Source organism: Carlito syrichta, unplaced genomic scaffold (genome assembly GCF_000164805.1).
Source record: "Carlito syrichta isolate Samal-C Ts95f unplaced genomic scaffold, Tarsius_syrichta-2.0.1 Scaffold224622, whole genome shotgun sequence".
NCBI classification, from domain to species: domain Eukaryota; kingdom Metazoa; phylum Chordata; class Mammalia; order Primates; family Tarsiidae; genus Carlito; species Carlito syrichta.
Window position 1 is genome coordinate 9,088 of NW_007168718.1, and position 17,264 is coordinate 26,351.

The 17,264-nt window shown below is 37.3% G+C and overlaps 1 pseudogene; it reads left to right on the top strand.

The window, feature by feature from the left end:
- Positions 1 to 16,554: 16,554 nt before the first annotated feature.
- On the top strand, positions 16,555 to 16,942 carry LOC103253358 (annotated as a pseudogene).
- The last annotated feature ends 322 nt before the right edge of the window (positions 16,943 to 17,264 follow it).

Genomic DNA, 17,264 nt, shown 5'->3' on the forward strand with positions numbered 1-17,264 from the left:
AGGTATCTTTTAATCTCTGTTTTGATTTCATCATTGACCCAGGAGTTGTTTAGCATTATGCTGTTTAGTGTCCATGTCTTTGTGGGTTTGGGGGAAACTTGTTGGTGCTGATGTTTATTTTTATTCCACTATGGTCCGAGAAGGTGCATGATAAAATTTCGATCTTTCGAAATTTGTTTATGCTTGATTTATGGCCAAGTATGTGGTTGATCTTAGAGTACGTTCCATGTGGTGATGAGTAGAATGTATAATCTGTGGTTGTTGAGTGGAATGTTCTGTAGGTATCAATTAAGTCCATTTGATCAAGAGTCACATTGAGGTTCTGGATCTCATTGCTGATTTTTTTGTCTTGATGCTCTGTCTAGGGTTGTGAGTGGGGTATTAAAGTTCCCAGCTATGATAGTGTTAGAGTCAATATCTTTCTTGAGTTTTCCTAGAAGCTGCTTTATGAAAGTTGGTGCTCCTATGTTGGGTGCATATATGTTTAGGATAGATATTTCTTGTTGATGAAGTGAACGTTTTATCATTATGTAGTGGCCTTCTATATCTTTTTAAATTTTTGATAGCTTAAATGGTATTTTGTCTGAAATTAGGATCATGCCTCCTCCTTTCTTTTGTGTTCCGTTCGCCTGAAAATTTGTTTCCCATCCTCTTACTTTGAGTCTGTGCGTGTCCTTTCTAGTGAGATGGGTCTCTTGAAGGCAATATATTGTTGCCTGGTGATATTTTATCCATTTTGCCATTCTATGTCTTTTCAGTGGTGCATTTATTCCATTCACATTCAATCTAATTATTGAAATGTGAGAGTTGGTCTCTATCATAAAGTTCTTATAGAGTTATTGTTGTTTTTCTTTGTTGTCTCTCTTTTGGTTTTGGGGTTGGTTTGTGTGTGTTTTACTCTTTTTCCTGTACTCTTGTGAAGAACGTTGTTGTTCTTTTTTCCTTTTCTCCTGTGTTTAGTACTTTCTTAAGTGTTTCTTGTAGAGGTGGCCTGGTGGCAGTGTAAGTTCTTAGGGATTGGATATCTGGGAAAGATTTTAATTCTCCCTCACTGATGAAGCTTAACTTGGCTGGGTAGGTTATTCTTGGTTGAAATTGTTTATCTTTTAAAACTTTGATGATAGGGCTCCAAGCTCTCCTAGCCTGCAGGGTTTCTGAAGATAAATCTGCTGCTATTCTAATTGGTCTTCCATGGTAGGTGATCTGGCCTTTTTCTCTTGCTGCCTTTAGGATTTTTTCTTTTATACCTACTTTGCTTAGGAGAATTATTATGTGTCTGGGAGTTGGTCTTCTCTTTGTTGTCTTGCAGGGGTTCTCCGAATCTCTTGTGTTTGAATTTTCACATCACTGATGAGATGAGGGAAGTTTTCTTCAATAATCTCATGGAATGTTTGTTTCAAGGTGGCGTCTATTTCTCTTTCTGTTTCAGGAAGGCCAATTACTCTTAGGTTCTTTCTCTTGAAGTAATCACTCATCTCTTGAAGGTTTTGTTCTTTTTAATCTTCTTTTCTATGTTTTTGACAGTTTGGGTTAGTTCTAGATTTTAGTCTTCAAGCTCTGAGATTCTTTCTTCTGCTTGGGTAATTCTGCTTTCCATGCTTATCAGTTTGTTATTTTTTTTATTCGCAGTATTCTTTATTACTGTTATCTCAGTTATCAACTCCTGCCTAGTATCTTCTTGTCTCTCTGCAATTCTTTTTAATTTCTCCATTAATGCCTTGCTATCTAGGTTTGTAGTTTGAGACCAGTCATTCTGGGGGCTCTTCATTGTTTGCATTCTGAAGTCAGTTTTCTCAGTGTCTGCCCTCCCAGGGGTCTGGGAGAGACCCATACTCTTCTTTTGGTTTTTCTTCATTTGTGTAGATTTTTCTCTCTTTCCCCCTTTCCCTCCCCTTCTTTAATTCTGTTTTTCAGGGAAGGTGGGGTTGCTTTTTGTTTGTTTGTTCAATCTCCTGTTCTTCCTTATGAGGGTCTTCTGGCTTTGTTCACTTTTGAGGCTGAAGTGTGGGTTGGGGGCTATACTTTTTGCCATTTTGAAGTTTAATTGATGGGGAAGCTGTGATTCAGAATCTATCTGCTGATCCCAGTGTCCACCAACAGGTGTATGGGCACACTGGAACCTATTTCCCACTGCCTTGCAATCTGTCCATGCAGTGGGGTGTAGGTTCTTCCCTGGAACAAAAGGAGGTATGAAAAAGGAAAACAATGGAAGAAGGGGGGGGTGTCAAGAGGAAGTTAGAAAGACAGAAGAGTGAGAGGGAAAACAGACATACATACCAACTAATGGGTGAAAAAGAGACACAAGGCCAGAAAAGAGTGAAAAACATACACACAAACAAAATTCCCTAAAGCATACTGGTAACCACACAAAGACAGACCAATAAAATCATGCCTGTCTATGTGTTTTTCCCCAACACAAACAGGTAGTCTAAATGAAAAAGCAAACAAAAGTGAGCAAAACAAATAGTCAAAACAATAAAATCAAAAGTCAAAATAAACCAGACTAGCTCTGGAATCTTTCCTGAGTGTCTAAAGTCTCTTCAGCTCTGATCTCTAGCTTCTCCCCTTTGCTTTCATTGCAGGCAGATAGATTTACTCCCAGCTTGGGTTTATTCCTTTAGCTTGCTGTCTGAGAGGTATGTGATGCTGAGTTGCCTGTATCTGAGTCAGTGTAGGGGAGGGGCTTTTTGTCTCCTATTTAGCGATGTTTTCTTAGAAACCAAGGTGGAGGCTGCTAATAGATGGGCAGGGCAATGCAAATCTCTGCCTGGAAAATGGCTGAGATGGGCAGCTCCTCTTTTGCGGATCCTTTTTCTCCACCCATCCTTTCTCTCAGCTCATCTGGGTCTGTGGGTGACCCACTATGATGGGCTGTGGTGGTGTGTGAGGCACTGGGGATCAGTGGCACAGCTGGGTGCTGGATCTGGTGTGCCACCAGCAGCCTGGGATGGAGGAGGGAGCTGGGAGTTCCCTCTTCTGGAGCTGAGAGCTGAGAGTGGCTGATCAGCACCTCCTTAAGATATACTGTTCCCTTACACAACCATGGGGTCACACGCTGAGTGCCTCAGCCAGAATGGGACCGGAGCTCCAAAGGGCAGGTGGTGAGTGGTGACAACGGCTTTGGTCCTGCACAGGGCACTTCAGCCAGAAATGGAGCTGGTATCTCTGAGGGACAGGCACCTAGAGCCTCCCTGGATGACAACGGCTTGAAATAGGGCTGCGCAGGGGCCCAGAACCCAGGGCAGGGAGCTGGAACTCTGAGGAGCAAGTGCCCAGTCAGAAAGGGAGCTGGCAGCAGCTGAGTGCCAGGTGGATCAGTGTAGCCAGCAAGGGAACCCAGATCTCCACAAGAGGGTATCCAAGGGTCTCCACAGGTGGTGGCTTGGTGCCAGGTGAAACGTTGTAACTGGGGAGGGAGCTGGGATCTCCATGCAGCCGGGGCTGGGGCTGCCTATAGTGGAGCAGCAGCAGCCAGGGGGCTGCAATAGCTGGCCTTGTGTGGGACCGAGGGTCTCCGGGCCTCGGACTGGTGCAGCTGGTGGTGGGCAAAGGGGTGAGGGAAGGAAAGTAAGAGTCTTTTGGGGAACTCACATTCGGAGAATCTCACAGTTCCACCTATGCTGTCACCATCTTACCGGAACTCTCTAGTTTATATTTTTTAAAACACAACTTTAATTTTCAAACTCCTCTGCTCCAAAACCCTCAAGACCTGTTGAATTCAATAAAACCTTGTCAGGTTCATGAACTGACCCTAGACAATTTTGTAATTTTTTTTTGAGTTGGAGTCTTACTCTGTCGCCCAGGCTGGAGTGCAGTGGCATGCTCACAGTCACTGTAGCCTCAACCTGCAGGACTCAGGTGATCCTTCTGCCTCAACCTTCCAAGTAGCTGGAACCAATAGGCGTGTGCTACCACGCCTGGCCAATTTTTTGATTTATTGTAGAGATGCGGTCTCGCCAAGTTTCCCAGGCTGGTCTCGAACCCATGGGCTCAGGCAATCCTCTCGCCCCAGCCTCCCAAAGTGCTAGTATTATAGGTGTGAGCCACCACACCTGGCCAATTTTGTCATCTTATTTCCCATTAATAATCTCATACTGCCATAGATACTGGTATTAATTTCTCATTTGGTTTTCTCTTCTACATTCTTCCAGAAAAGATTTTGTTCAGGTTATTGTCTTTATTTCAGACTATAAGAATGATTTTATAACACGTTTTGGTATTTCTATTCACTCACCACTTTAATTCAGGGACCACAGAGAATTTTCCTAAATCATAAGTCTAGTTACATCATTATCTACCTACATCATTATCTACCTAAAGTTCTTCAATAGTAACTCATTGCCCTACTGTTATGTTTCTTGATCTTTTTTTTTCTATAGATCTCTTTGAGATTCTGAGGGGACAGCCATAAAATTCATGTCTGAACTATCATATAGTTTCACATCTAGCTAGGATTAAAAGGTCATGAGTGGCCTTTGCCCTGTGGTAATAAGAAAAGGAAAAACATGGAAAATAAAAATAATGTTAATGTAAGGAACTACTAAAGAGTGGTGGATGCAAAGTAGTCTTGAATAACTCATTTTCAGAAAAAGAAACCTTTTAAAGGTAAGCAGAATAAAAAATGTCCTATAGAAGATGAAAAAATTCTTTGGAGTCAAAAGGTAATTAGTCAAGCTACTAGCAATAGTGGGGACTGTTGGGGAAAGATTACAGGAGCTCCATACATACCAGTAATTTACTGGCATAATAATTATTTCTCCACCCCAATTTTTGCCAAGAGAGCAAAGTGAAGGCAAGCTTAAAAGAATAAATAATTTGAAAAATCTTTTACATTCTTGTGGTGCCTGAATCCTAGAGCCAGACTGCAGCTAAATACAAAGAATGGGAAACAGCTGGAATTACAGGTTAACCACTTCTAAGCTCATATACTGATAAAATAAAAGGGATTAGTTTTCAGTGAAGACAGCCTAAGAGATGGAGGATTGAGCTATCAGAGGTGAGATTAATCTTTATTAAGGCTTAGTTCAATCACAGATTAACTTGATCCCTTGTAAAGTTTGAATTATATCATCTCTCACCATAGATGCCAGACATAAAGAGTTTACCCTCTTGGGGGGAATACCGCCCAGCAAAGCAAAACAAAGTATGTGCAGGTCTCTCCATACTTCTTTTATACACAATAACTGGAATATAAGAAAACATCATGAGCCATGAAAAGAAGCAAGACAATGTAGCGCAAAATCAAAATAAAAAACATTAACAAGCAGATTGACTGATGCTTCAAATAATGCAATTAGCAAACCAGGACTATAAAACAAATATAAACATGTTCAAAAATTTAGAGAATAAGATGGGCAGAACTAGTGAACAGAAAGATGATTTCAACATAAAAATTGAAACTTAGTAAAAGGGCCAAGTGAAAATTCTAGAGCTTAAAATGAAATACTTGCTATGAAAAACATATTGGATGTGTTTAACAACAGATTGGACACTGCAGGAGAAAGGATAAGAGAATTTGGAGATATGTCAAGAAAAATGTTCAAACTGAGGCAAAAAAAAAAAAAAGTTAAAAAAATACACTGAGGCTGAGTTCAGTGGCTCAGCCAATCCCAGCAATTTGGGAAGCCGAGTGGATTGCCTGAGTCTGTGGGTACAAGACCAATCGGGCAACTTGGCGAGACATCGTCTCTACGATAAAAGAAAAAAAAATTAGCTGGGCGCAGTAGCACACCTGTAGTTCTGGCTACTTGGAAGACTGAGACAGAAGGATCGCCTGAGCCCAGCAGGTCGATGCTGGGGTGGCCGTGAGCGTGCCACTGCACTCCAGATTGGGTGACGGAGTGAGACTCTAACACAAAAAAACAAAAACAAAAAACATTGAGCAGAGCAAAGTGGCTAAGGTATATGTACATAATTGAAGTTCCAAAGAGAAACAATGACTCCATGAGAAACAGTGAAAACCAGGAGAAAATAGAATTACATTTGAAAGTGTTAAAAGAATAAAGTTGTCAATTTAGAATGCTACAGCCAATGAAAAGATCCTTCAAAATAGAGCCAAAAAAAAGATATGTTCAGATAAGCAAAAGATGAGACAATCTATTAAAAGCAAACTTACACTATAAAAAATGCTAAAAGAAGTTCTTCATGTTGAAAACAAATGATCCTAAATAGAAACTCCAACCTATAGAAAAGAATGAGGAGCAATGGGATTAATGAAATAAATAAATGGGTAAATATAAAAGAATATTTTTTCTACTCCCTTTAACATATAATTGATGTTCAAAGCAAAACTGACAATACTTTCATGTACAGTTTTAAAGTATGAATAGTAAAATACATAAAAATAGCTAAAAGTATGAAAGAATGTAAATCAAATTACAACACCAATACTTTTAAATTTATATGTGAATTACTATGATAATAATTCAAGATAGACTGTGATAAGAATGCATATTATAACCGGGCTTGGTGGCTCAGCCTGTAATCCCAGCGTTTTGGTAGGCTGAGGTGAGTGGATTGCCTGAGCCTGCAGGTTCAAGACCCGTCTGGGCAACTTGGCGAGACCTCATCTCTACAATAAATTAGCTGAGTGTGGTAGCACGTGCCTGTAGTTTCAGCTACTTGGAAGGCTGAGGTGGAAGGATTGCTGGAGCCCAGCAGGTTGAGGCTGCAGTGGCCGCTCCAGTATGGGTAACAGAATGAGATTCCAACTCAAATAAATCAATAAATAATAATAATAATAATAATAATAATAAAGAATGCATATTATAGTCCATACATACAAAAATGGAAAGATATTCCATGGTCATGGATTGGAAAAATTAATTTAGCTAAAATAAAAATACTGTCTAAAGCAATTTAGAGATTCAATGAAATCTCTATAAAAATACCAGTGATATTCTTCACAGATAGAAAAGTATTTCTAAAATTTATATATAACAACAAAAAGCCCCAAACAGACAAAGCAATCATGAGCAAAAATAACAAGCTGGAGGTATCATAATACCTGACTTCAAAATTTACTACAAAGCTATAGTAACTAAATCAGTAGCGTACTGGCTTAAAAACAGACACATGGACCAATGGAACAGAATAAAAAACTCAGATATAAATCCATGCATTTGCAGCCAACTCATATTTGACAAAATCAACAAGCACATACAATGGGGAAAGGACAGTCTATTCAATAAATGGTACTTGGAAAACTGGAAACTATATGCAGAATACTACAATTAGACCCCTATCTCTTACCATACACAAAACCAAATGAAAATGAATTAAAGACTTAAATCTAAGACTTGAACCTATGAAACCACTAGAAGAAAACATTAGGGAAATTCTCCGTGACATTGGTCTGGGCAATCAAAAGCACAGGCAATCAAAGCAAAAATAGACAAATGAGATTACATCACACTAAACAGTTTTTACACAGCAAAAGAAACAATCAACAAAGTGAAAAGACAACCCACAGAATAAAGGAAAATATTTACAAACTGTCCATCTGTCAAGAGATTAATTAATAACTATAAAATATAAGGAAATTAAAAGCAAAAAACAAGTAATCTGATTTTAAAATGAGCAACAGATCTGAATAGCTATTTCTCAAAGAAGACACACAAATGATCAACAGGTATATGAAAAAATGCTCAGCATTACTAATTATCAAAGAAATGCAAATCAAAACTACAATGAGATAGCATCTCACCCTGGTTAAAAAATAGCTTTTTTTTTTTTAAATAGGCAATAATTAATGCTTACAAGGATGTGAAGAAAGGGGAACCCTCACACACTGTTGGTTGGAATGTCTTTCAGTATAGCTACAATGGAGAACAGTATAAAGATTCCTCAAGAAACTAAAAATAAAATTACCATATGATCCAACAACTCCACTACGGGGTATACATTTAAAAAAGAAGGGGTGTGAAGTGGGGATAAAAGAATGTCCAAACTTTATCTGGACAATGACCACTTATGTACCCAACCCTGAATTATACTCCACATCTTTAAAATTAATTAATTAGTTGATTATTTTTAAAAAAGAGAAATCAGTATATGAAAGGACATTTGCACTCTCACTTTTTTTTTTTAGTACTAATTACAATAGCCAAAATATTGAATCAACCTAAGAGTTTAGTAACAGATGAATGGATAAAGAAAAGGTGATACTGGCTGGGCATGGTGGTTCATGCCTATCCCAGCACTTCAGAAGCCCAGGAATTTGAGACTGGCCTAGGCAACATAGTGAGACCTGTCTTAACAAAAAAAAAAAAAAAAAAAAAAGAAGAAGAAGAAGAAGAAGGAGAAAAAGAAAAGAAAAGAAAAAAATGAGTTGGGTATGGTGGCACACACCTGTAGTTCAAGCTGCTCAGGAGGCTGAGGCAGAAGGATAACCAGAGCCTAGGAGGTCAAAATTTTGGTGAGTTATGATTGTGCCACTGCATTCCAGCCTGGGTGCCAGTGACTTTAAAAAGTGGTATACACACACACACACACACACACACACACACACACACACACACACACAATGAATGTAATATCACTCAGCCATAAAAAAAGAATGAAATCCTGTCATTTGCAGTAACATAAATGGAACTGAAGGACACTGTGTTAAGTGAAATAAGTCAAGCAGAGAAAGGCAAATGTTGCACATTGTTACTCATATGTGGCAAATACAAAAACAGATCTCATGAAGATAGCGAGTAGACTGGTGATAACCAGAAGCTAAGAAGAGTAGGGAGGAGATGGGCTGAAAATAAGTTGATTAATGGGTATAAATATATGATTTGCTAGAAGAAATAAGACCTAGTTTTTAATAGATCAGTAGGATGACTATAGTTAACGTTAATCTATTGTTTATTTAAAAATAGCTAGCAGGGGAGAATTTGAGTGGTTTTAGCATAAAGAAAAGAAAAATATTTAAAGTGATGGAAATTCCAACTACACTGATTTGATCTTTACAAATTATGTTAATGTATTCAATTATCACATGTACTCCAAAACTATGTACATCCAGTATGCATCAATAAAAAAAGGATGCATATTATAGTCCATACAACAACCATTGGGGGAAAAAAGAGGTGGTATATCTAAAAACAGAGTACCTAAACATATTTAACCCAAAAGAAGATAGGAAAGGAGAATCAAAGATACAAAGAAAAAATTGAAAAGAGAAAACAAATAGCAAGATGATAGACGTAAATTTCAACCATATAAATATTCACCTTAAATGTAAATGGGATAAATATTCCAATTAAAAGGCAAAGACAGAATAACATTTTTTCTGTACCGAATGTGGTGGCTTACGCCTCTAATCCCAGCACTTTGGGTGGCTGAGCAGGAGAATCATTTGAGGGAAGGAGTTTGAGACCAGCCCGGGCAACATAGAAAGACCTCATCTCTACAAAATGTGTTTCAAAACTTAGCCAGGCATAATCTGTAGTCTTAGCTGCTCTGGAGGCTGAGATGGGAGGATCACTTAAGCTCAGGAATTCAAGGCTACAGTGAGCTGTGGTCAGACATTGCACTCTAGTATGAGTGACAGAACAAGAATCTATCTCTAAAAAATAAAAATAAAAAAATTAATGAAGGATAAAACTATATATTGTTTATATGAGATATACATAAATATAAGGACCTTGATCTGTTGAAAATTAGAGGGTGGAAAAGGACATGTTATGCAAAAACTTACCAAAAGAAAGCCAGTGTGACTTTATTGCTATCAAAATAGACTTTAAAACAAGCAGTATTGCCATAGATAGAGAAGGTCATTATAAAATGATAAAAGAATCAATTTGTGAAGAAAACATAACAACGTTTCATGTGTAAGTATCTAATAACACAATATAAAAGCATGTAAAGCAAAAATTGACAAGGTTAAAGAGAAAATAAAAGATGTTTTATTTATTTATATATTTTAGAGATAGTGTCTTCCATGCTGGAGTACAGGTGTCACAGGCATCTGCCATCATGCCCAGCTAGGATATTTTGAATATGCAAATACTTTTCAAGTGTGCATAGAACACTCACCTAGATACCTCATATATTTGGTCATAAAACAAATCTCAATAAATGTCAAAAGATTAAAGTTACAGTAGAATTAAATTTGAATTCAATTAAAAAAAACAACCATAGAAAGACTTCCTAAACATTTGGAAATAAGACAACTGACTTTTAAATAACCCAGGAATCAGACAAGAAATTATGAGGGAAATTAGGAGATTTTTTAAATAAATGATAATAAAAACAAAACATGTCAAACTACAGCAATGCTTAGAAGGAAAAGTTATAGATTCAATGCTTATTTTAGAAGAGAAATAAATGATCCAAGTTTTCACTGTAGGAAGCAAAGAAAGAAAGAGCAAAGTAAATAGAATGAAGGAAGTAATAAGAGTGGAAATCGATGAAATGAAAAAATGAACAAACAATAGAGAAAGTCAACAAAGCCAAAATTTGGTCATTTGAAAAAGTTAATAAAGGTGAAAAACTCCCAACAGGAATAATTTTTTTAAAAATTGAAGGTTGAACATAGTGGTTCACACTGTAATCCCAGCATTTTGGGAGGCTGAGGTGGAAGGACTGCTTGAGGCCAGGAGTTCAACACCAGCCTGGGCAAGCAAGTCTCCTTCTTTAAAAAAAAATTTTTTTAATTAACTGGGTGTGGTCATGCATTCCTGTAGTAATACCTACTGGGGAAGCCGAGGCAGGAGAATTCTTTGAACCTAGGAGTTTGAGGCTACAGTGAGTTATGAATGTGCCACTGCACTCCAGTCTGGGTGACAGAGTGACATTGTCAAAAAAAAGAAGGAAAGAAAGAAGAGAGAGACAGAGAGAGAGAGAGAGAGAGAGAACTGAGAAAATACAAGTTACTAATATCAGTAATGAAAGGGGATAGTCCTATAGATTCTAAGACATTAAAAGACTAATAAGGGAATACCATGAACAATTTTATGCCAATAAATTTATCAGTACAGATAAAATCAACAAATTCTTTGAAATGAAAAAACACCTTATTTTTCATACAATTTCTGTATTTAGTGACTCCCCTAAAGTCCATCTATACAACGTATGGTGCATATAGTATTAATACATGGGTATCAAGGTTAGAATCTCTGGCCTAATAAATGAAATCAAAATTTCTTTGTGTGGCATAAAAATATTTTTGTTATTTTTGACCAAGCCCATCTGTTTGACCTCTATTATAGCCCTCCTCAAAGTTACATCATATATTATTCACATAAGCACCTTCCAGATCTCACCTGACTTATTCTTTCCAAAACTTTTTGCCTGCTATTCTGTGTTCATGACATGATTTCCACATCTTTCTGCACTGAAAAATGTCTTTTTTTAGCATTTAACACCAGTACCTCTAATGTGAAATTTTCCTGGATTCTTTAGACAGGTGTTATTTTATGATCCCTTAGAACTTTATGTTTATGATAGTAATTATCACATTAAACTTCAAGTAATTGTATAGTTATGTCTCATAAGGTGTATTTTTCTAGTTTTCATCCAAAATTCAGGTTAGGAGTTAAGTTTACAAGGGCTTATGTTAAAATTGGATCAAAAGGAAAAACATGGAGTGAATAGACATCATGCTCAACACTGTATTCTTCCACAGCAGACTGTCTTCATCTGTGTTAGGTATTTTGTATTTAGCTGCTCTTACTTGGTGGCATAAAATATGTACATGTGGAAACAATCACTTATAAACTAACACAACTTCTGTGCTATACTGACAACATTCCTCTATTTAGTGAGTATGTAGCTACAAAATCATATCATGAAAGAAATATTTTTAAACATTCATTTGAAAAATGTCCTCTCTGTAACATTAATATTTTTTAAAAAGCAGTTACTTTCTTATATGTGCAAAAACTTTAACTTACCTTAGAGAAATGGATTAAGTATGTTAAGTTTTATAAAAAGATGTTTGGTGGTATACTGTTGATAGTCATTTGTTATTTTCAGGGTGGTCAAAAAATTTGGATCAGTTGTCTCATTGCAAAAAAACAAAAAAAATCTTTAAATTTTACAACTTTTTAGTAATTTCTGTCTGAGGTAAACAAATAATCCTGCTTTCAAAAATTACTACTCCCCACCTCATTAAAATATATTATGGTAGATATACAGGTAGTTAAAGACAATGAGGACTGTATGGTAATGAACTTTTCCAAATCTTTCCCCAAATAATGTAATATAAATACATAATTACAATGGACTGTTTAAATAAAAATAATCATAGTGTGGTGTGGGATTTAAAACATAAGTAAAAGTAAAGTGTATGACAATAATACCACAAAGGCTGGAGGGGATATGAAAATATATTATTATAAAGTTCTTATAGTATACATGAAGCAGTTCAAGACTGCTTGTAGGTAGTCCATGAAAAGTTAAAGAGGTATACTATAAATTTTAAAAAGTCCCACTAACCTAACAAATCAAAGAGAAGTATCTCAGTTAGCTAAGGAAAGAGATAAATGGAATAATAATAAAAAATTCAATCCAAAAGAAAGCAGAAAAAGAAGAAAAGGGAACATAGAACAGCTTGAAAAGGAAACAAATAAAAAGATGGCAGATTTAAATTTAGTCACCAACAATTACATTAACTGTAAATAGCCTAAACACTCTAATTAAATGGCAGAGATTATCATAATGTCTAAAAAAAAAAAGTAAGACCCAACTACTTGCTGCCTCAAAAAAGCACTTTAAGTATGAAGGCATGAATCATTTTCTATTCTTTTCAAAAATAAAAGAATAGAAATGCTATATCATGCCATCACTAACTGAAAGTTGGAGTATCTGAATTAATGTTAAAGTACATTTCAGAGAAAATAAGATTATTAAGAACAAATGAAGACATTTCATAGCACCAAAGAGGTCCTTAAGAGATTGTAATAATTCTAAACATTTATTGTCTTATATAGTTCAGGCTGCTATAACAAGATACAACAGGTGGCTTAAGCAACAGAAATTTATTTCTCATAGTTATTCCTTTTTGTTGATGATATGATCCTATATCTTGAAAATCCAAGTGAATCTGTCAAAAACCTCCATGCACTGATAAAGGACTTTGGTATAGTCTTGGGGTACAAAATAAAGTGCAAAAGAGTCACATTATACACCAACAACAAACAGGCAGATAACCAAATAAAAAGCACAATTTTTTTCACAATACACACACACACACACACACAAATACCTTGACTTCTCCCTAACCAGAGAAGTGAAAGACCATTACAATAAAAACTACAAAATACTGCTCAAAAGAAATCCAAGAAGACACAAACAAATGGAAAAATATTCCATCCCCATGGATAGGAAGAATCAACATTGTTAAGATGTTCATCCTACCCAAGGCAATCTACAGATTCAACACAATACCCATTAAATTACCAACATCATACTTCTCAAACTTGGAAATGACAATACAGAAATTTATATGGAAACATAAACAACCACAAATAGCCACACACACACACACACACACACACACACACACACACACACACACACAAAATCCTTAGCAAAAGAAATGAAGTGGGAGATATCATTCTTCCAGACTTTAAACTTTATTATAAGACAATAGTAATCAAACAGCCTGGTATTGGTATAAGAACAGGCATATGGACCAATGGAACAGAATGGAGATTCCAGAAGCAAAACCTCAATTTCTTAACCAACTCATCCACTAACAACCACCGGGGAGAGGAGAACCTATTCAGTAAATGGTGCTGGGAAAACTGGTTGACCACATACAGATGATTCAAACAGGACCCCTACCTATCACCATATACAAAAATCAACTCTAAATGGATCAAAGACCTAAATGTAAAACCTCAAACTATAAGAACCTTAGAAAACGCAAGCAACACCCTTACAGAAATCAGAATAGGCAACCAATTCCTAATCAAAACCCCAAATGCCAATGGCATAAGAGATAAGACAGACAAGTGGGACCTCATTAAACTGAAAAGCTTTTGCAAAGCAAAATAAACCATTAAGAGAATGGGGAGACAGCTCACTGAATGGGAAACTGTATATCTGGCCTAATATCCATGATCTACAAGGACCTTAAATTTGCTGAAAGAAAAAAAACAAACAGCCCCACTAAGAAGTGGGCAAAAGACATGAATAGACACTTCTCAAAAGAAGATATACAGAGAGTCAACAGACATTTGAAAAAGTGCTCAGCCTCACTAATCATCAGAGAAATGCAAATCAAAACTACATTAAGATACCACCTAATCCCAGTAAAAATGGCCATTATTAATAAAACAAACAACAACAGAAGCTGGCAAGGATACAGAGAAAAGGGAATGCTTCTACACTGCTGGTGGGAATACAAACTAGTACAATCTCTATGGAAAACAGTGTGATGATTTCTAAAAGAATTAGACATTGACCTTCCATATGACCCAGAAATTTCCCTACTGGGAATATACCCAGAGGAACTCAAATCATTCTACAAAAAGATACCTGCACACACATGTTTATTGCAGCACTATTAACAATAGCAAAAGCATGGAACCAACCATGCTGCCTATGGAAACAGGACTAGGTAAAAAAAAAAAAGGAGGGGGGTATATATACATGATGGAATATTACACAGCCATAAAGAAGGACAAACATATAGACTTCACAGCAACTTGGATGGATTTAGAGTCTATAACACTCAATTATCTGTCACAGAAACAAATAACAGAGTACCATATGTTCTCACTCATAAGCAGACCCTGAACATTTACCATACTATAAGAAAGGAATTGGCAGTAGTGGGATACTGCCAGGGGGTGGGGTGGGGGCATAGGACAAAACATCAGTAAGGGTATCTGATCTCAAACCAGGCAAAGTGGGGACCAAAGGGAGGCCCAACCTTTACATGTATCATGTCCACTTATATACTTAATCCTGAATTGTACTACACATCTTTAAAATAAAGTATAAAAAAAGAAAGCAGAAGACTTGAATCATACTATAGATCAAAAGGACCTTACAGCCTATACAGAACATTTCATCCAATAGCAGCAGGTTACACATTCTTCTCAAGCACACCTGGTACATTCTTCAAGAAATATCATATTTGGAGTGGAGCCTCATCAATCAGAAAAGCTTCTGCAAAGCAAAAGAAACCATCAAGAGAGTGGGGAGACAGCCCAAAGAATGGGGAAAACATATTTGCCAATTGCACATCTGACAAAGGCCTAACATCCACTATCTACAAGGATCTTAAAGGTGCTGAAAGGAAAAAAACCAAACAGCCCCATTAAAATGTGGGCAAAATATAAAAAAAAACAAAATGATAGACTTCGCAGCAACTTGTGTGGATTTTGAGTCTATAATACTCAGTGATTAATCACAGAAACAAAGAGCTGAATATATGTTCTCACTTATAAGTGGACCCTAAACACTTACCATAATACTATAAGGGACTGAAGACACATTAAGGACTGAAGAAATCATTGTAATAAACAAAAGTTCTCATCTGAAGCCTAGGACCATTTTCTCAAAATAGGGGCAAGGCACAGACACTCAGGATAGGTTGACTTGTCTCAGGTCAGAAGTGTAATAACTTGCCCAGTACAAGGTTTATAAATGAGGAAACTGAGGCTAGAGAGCCTGTCAATGGTCAGGGAGTCTGTGCCAGTCTTTCTCACTCTTGGAGGAACATCCTTGCCCTGACACTGTGCAATACTGCCTTTGCCTGTATGACTTTCTGACTTCTTCCATGCAATCAGATCAAATCCACCATGTCCTCATCCTTCCCCTGCATCCTTCCCAGTCAGTCATGTGCGTCTCCTCTTCTCTTTCTATCTTTCTCTGGCTGAACCCTGGGCTTGAGAGACAGAAGGAAAGCCCATCAAGTGTTGTCGTAAATTAAATTGAAACCCAAGAAGATGTCTGTTTTCCAGTCTGTGTGAGTTATATTTCTGGTGTGATTGGTACCTGGTTACTTACCCAATTTGGCAGTCAGCCGAGTTGAACTATTGCTTCTTATCTTTTGGGAGAAGGAGTGAGGGTAAATAAATGGTTTTAAAAAAGGGATTGGCAGTACCTGGAAACTGCTGTTGGGGTGGGGGCAGGCACAAGACATCGATAAGGGTACCTGATCTCAAACCAGGTGAAGTGGGGACCAAAGGGAAGCCCAAACTTTACCTGTATGATGACTACTTGTATACCTAATCCTGAATTGTACCCCACATCTTTAAAATTAAAAAAATAAAGATCATATGTTGGGCCACAAAAACAAGTCTCTGACAAAGGCCTAACATCCAGGATCTACAATGAACTCAAATGAATCCACAGGAAAAAAACAAACAACCCCATTAAAAAGTGGGCAAAGGACATGAACAGACACTTCTCAAAGGAAGACATTCAAGCAGCCAACAAACAAGAAAAAATGCTCTGCTTCACTAATCATCAGAGAAATGCAAATGAAATCTACAGTGAGATACCATTTCACACAGGTCAGGATGGCTATCATTAAAAAGTCAAAAAATGCTTTCTCGACTCCATCTTCACAGTAGCAGCATTCAGGGCTGCAGTTTAGTCGCTATCATGTAGCTCTTTGTCCACATCCAGGAGCTATACACCCTTGAGGTGACCGGTCAGGAGACAGTCGCCCAGATCAAGGCTCAGGTAGCCTTGCTGGAGGGCATTGTCCTGGAAGATCAAGTTGTGCTCTAGGAAGGTACACCTCCTGGAGGATGAAGCCACCCTAGGCCATTGTGCGATGGAGGCCCTGGCCACTCTGGAAGTTGCCAGTCACTTGGAGGTAAAGGCCATGGTTCCCTTGCCCGTGCAGGAAAGTGAGAGGTCAACTCCTAAGGTGGTCAAACAAGAGAAGAAGACAGGTCAGGTAAAGCGGAGGATGCAGTACAACTGGCATTTCATCAATGTTGTGCCCACCTTTGGTAAGAAGAAAGGCCCCAGTGCCAACTCCTAAGTTCTTTGTAATCCTGGCTTTCTCTGATAAAGCAACTTAGCCCAGTAAAAAAAAAAAAAAAAGTAAAAACAAACAAACAAACAAACAAACAACAAAACCAGGTCTTGATGAGGCAGCAAAGAAAAGGGAAGGCTTCTACACTGTTGATGGGAATGGAAGCTAGTTCAACCATTGGAAAGCAGTGTGATGTTTTCTCAAAGAATTAAAAATTGAGCTATCATATGATCTAGCAATTCCACTTCTGGGAATATACCCAGAGGAACACAAATTGCTCTATCAAAAAGGCGTCTGCATACGTATGTTCTTTGCAGCACTATTCACA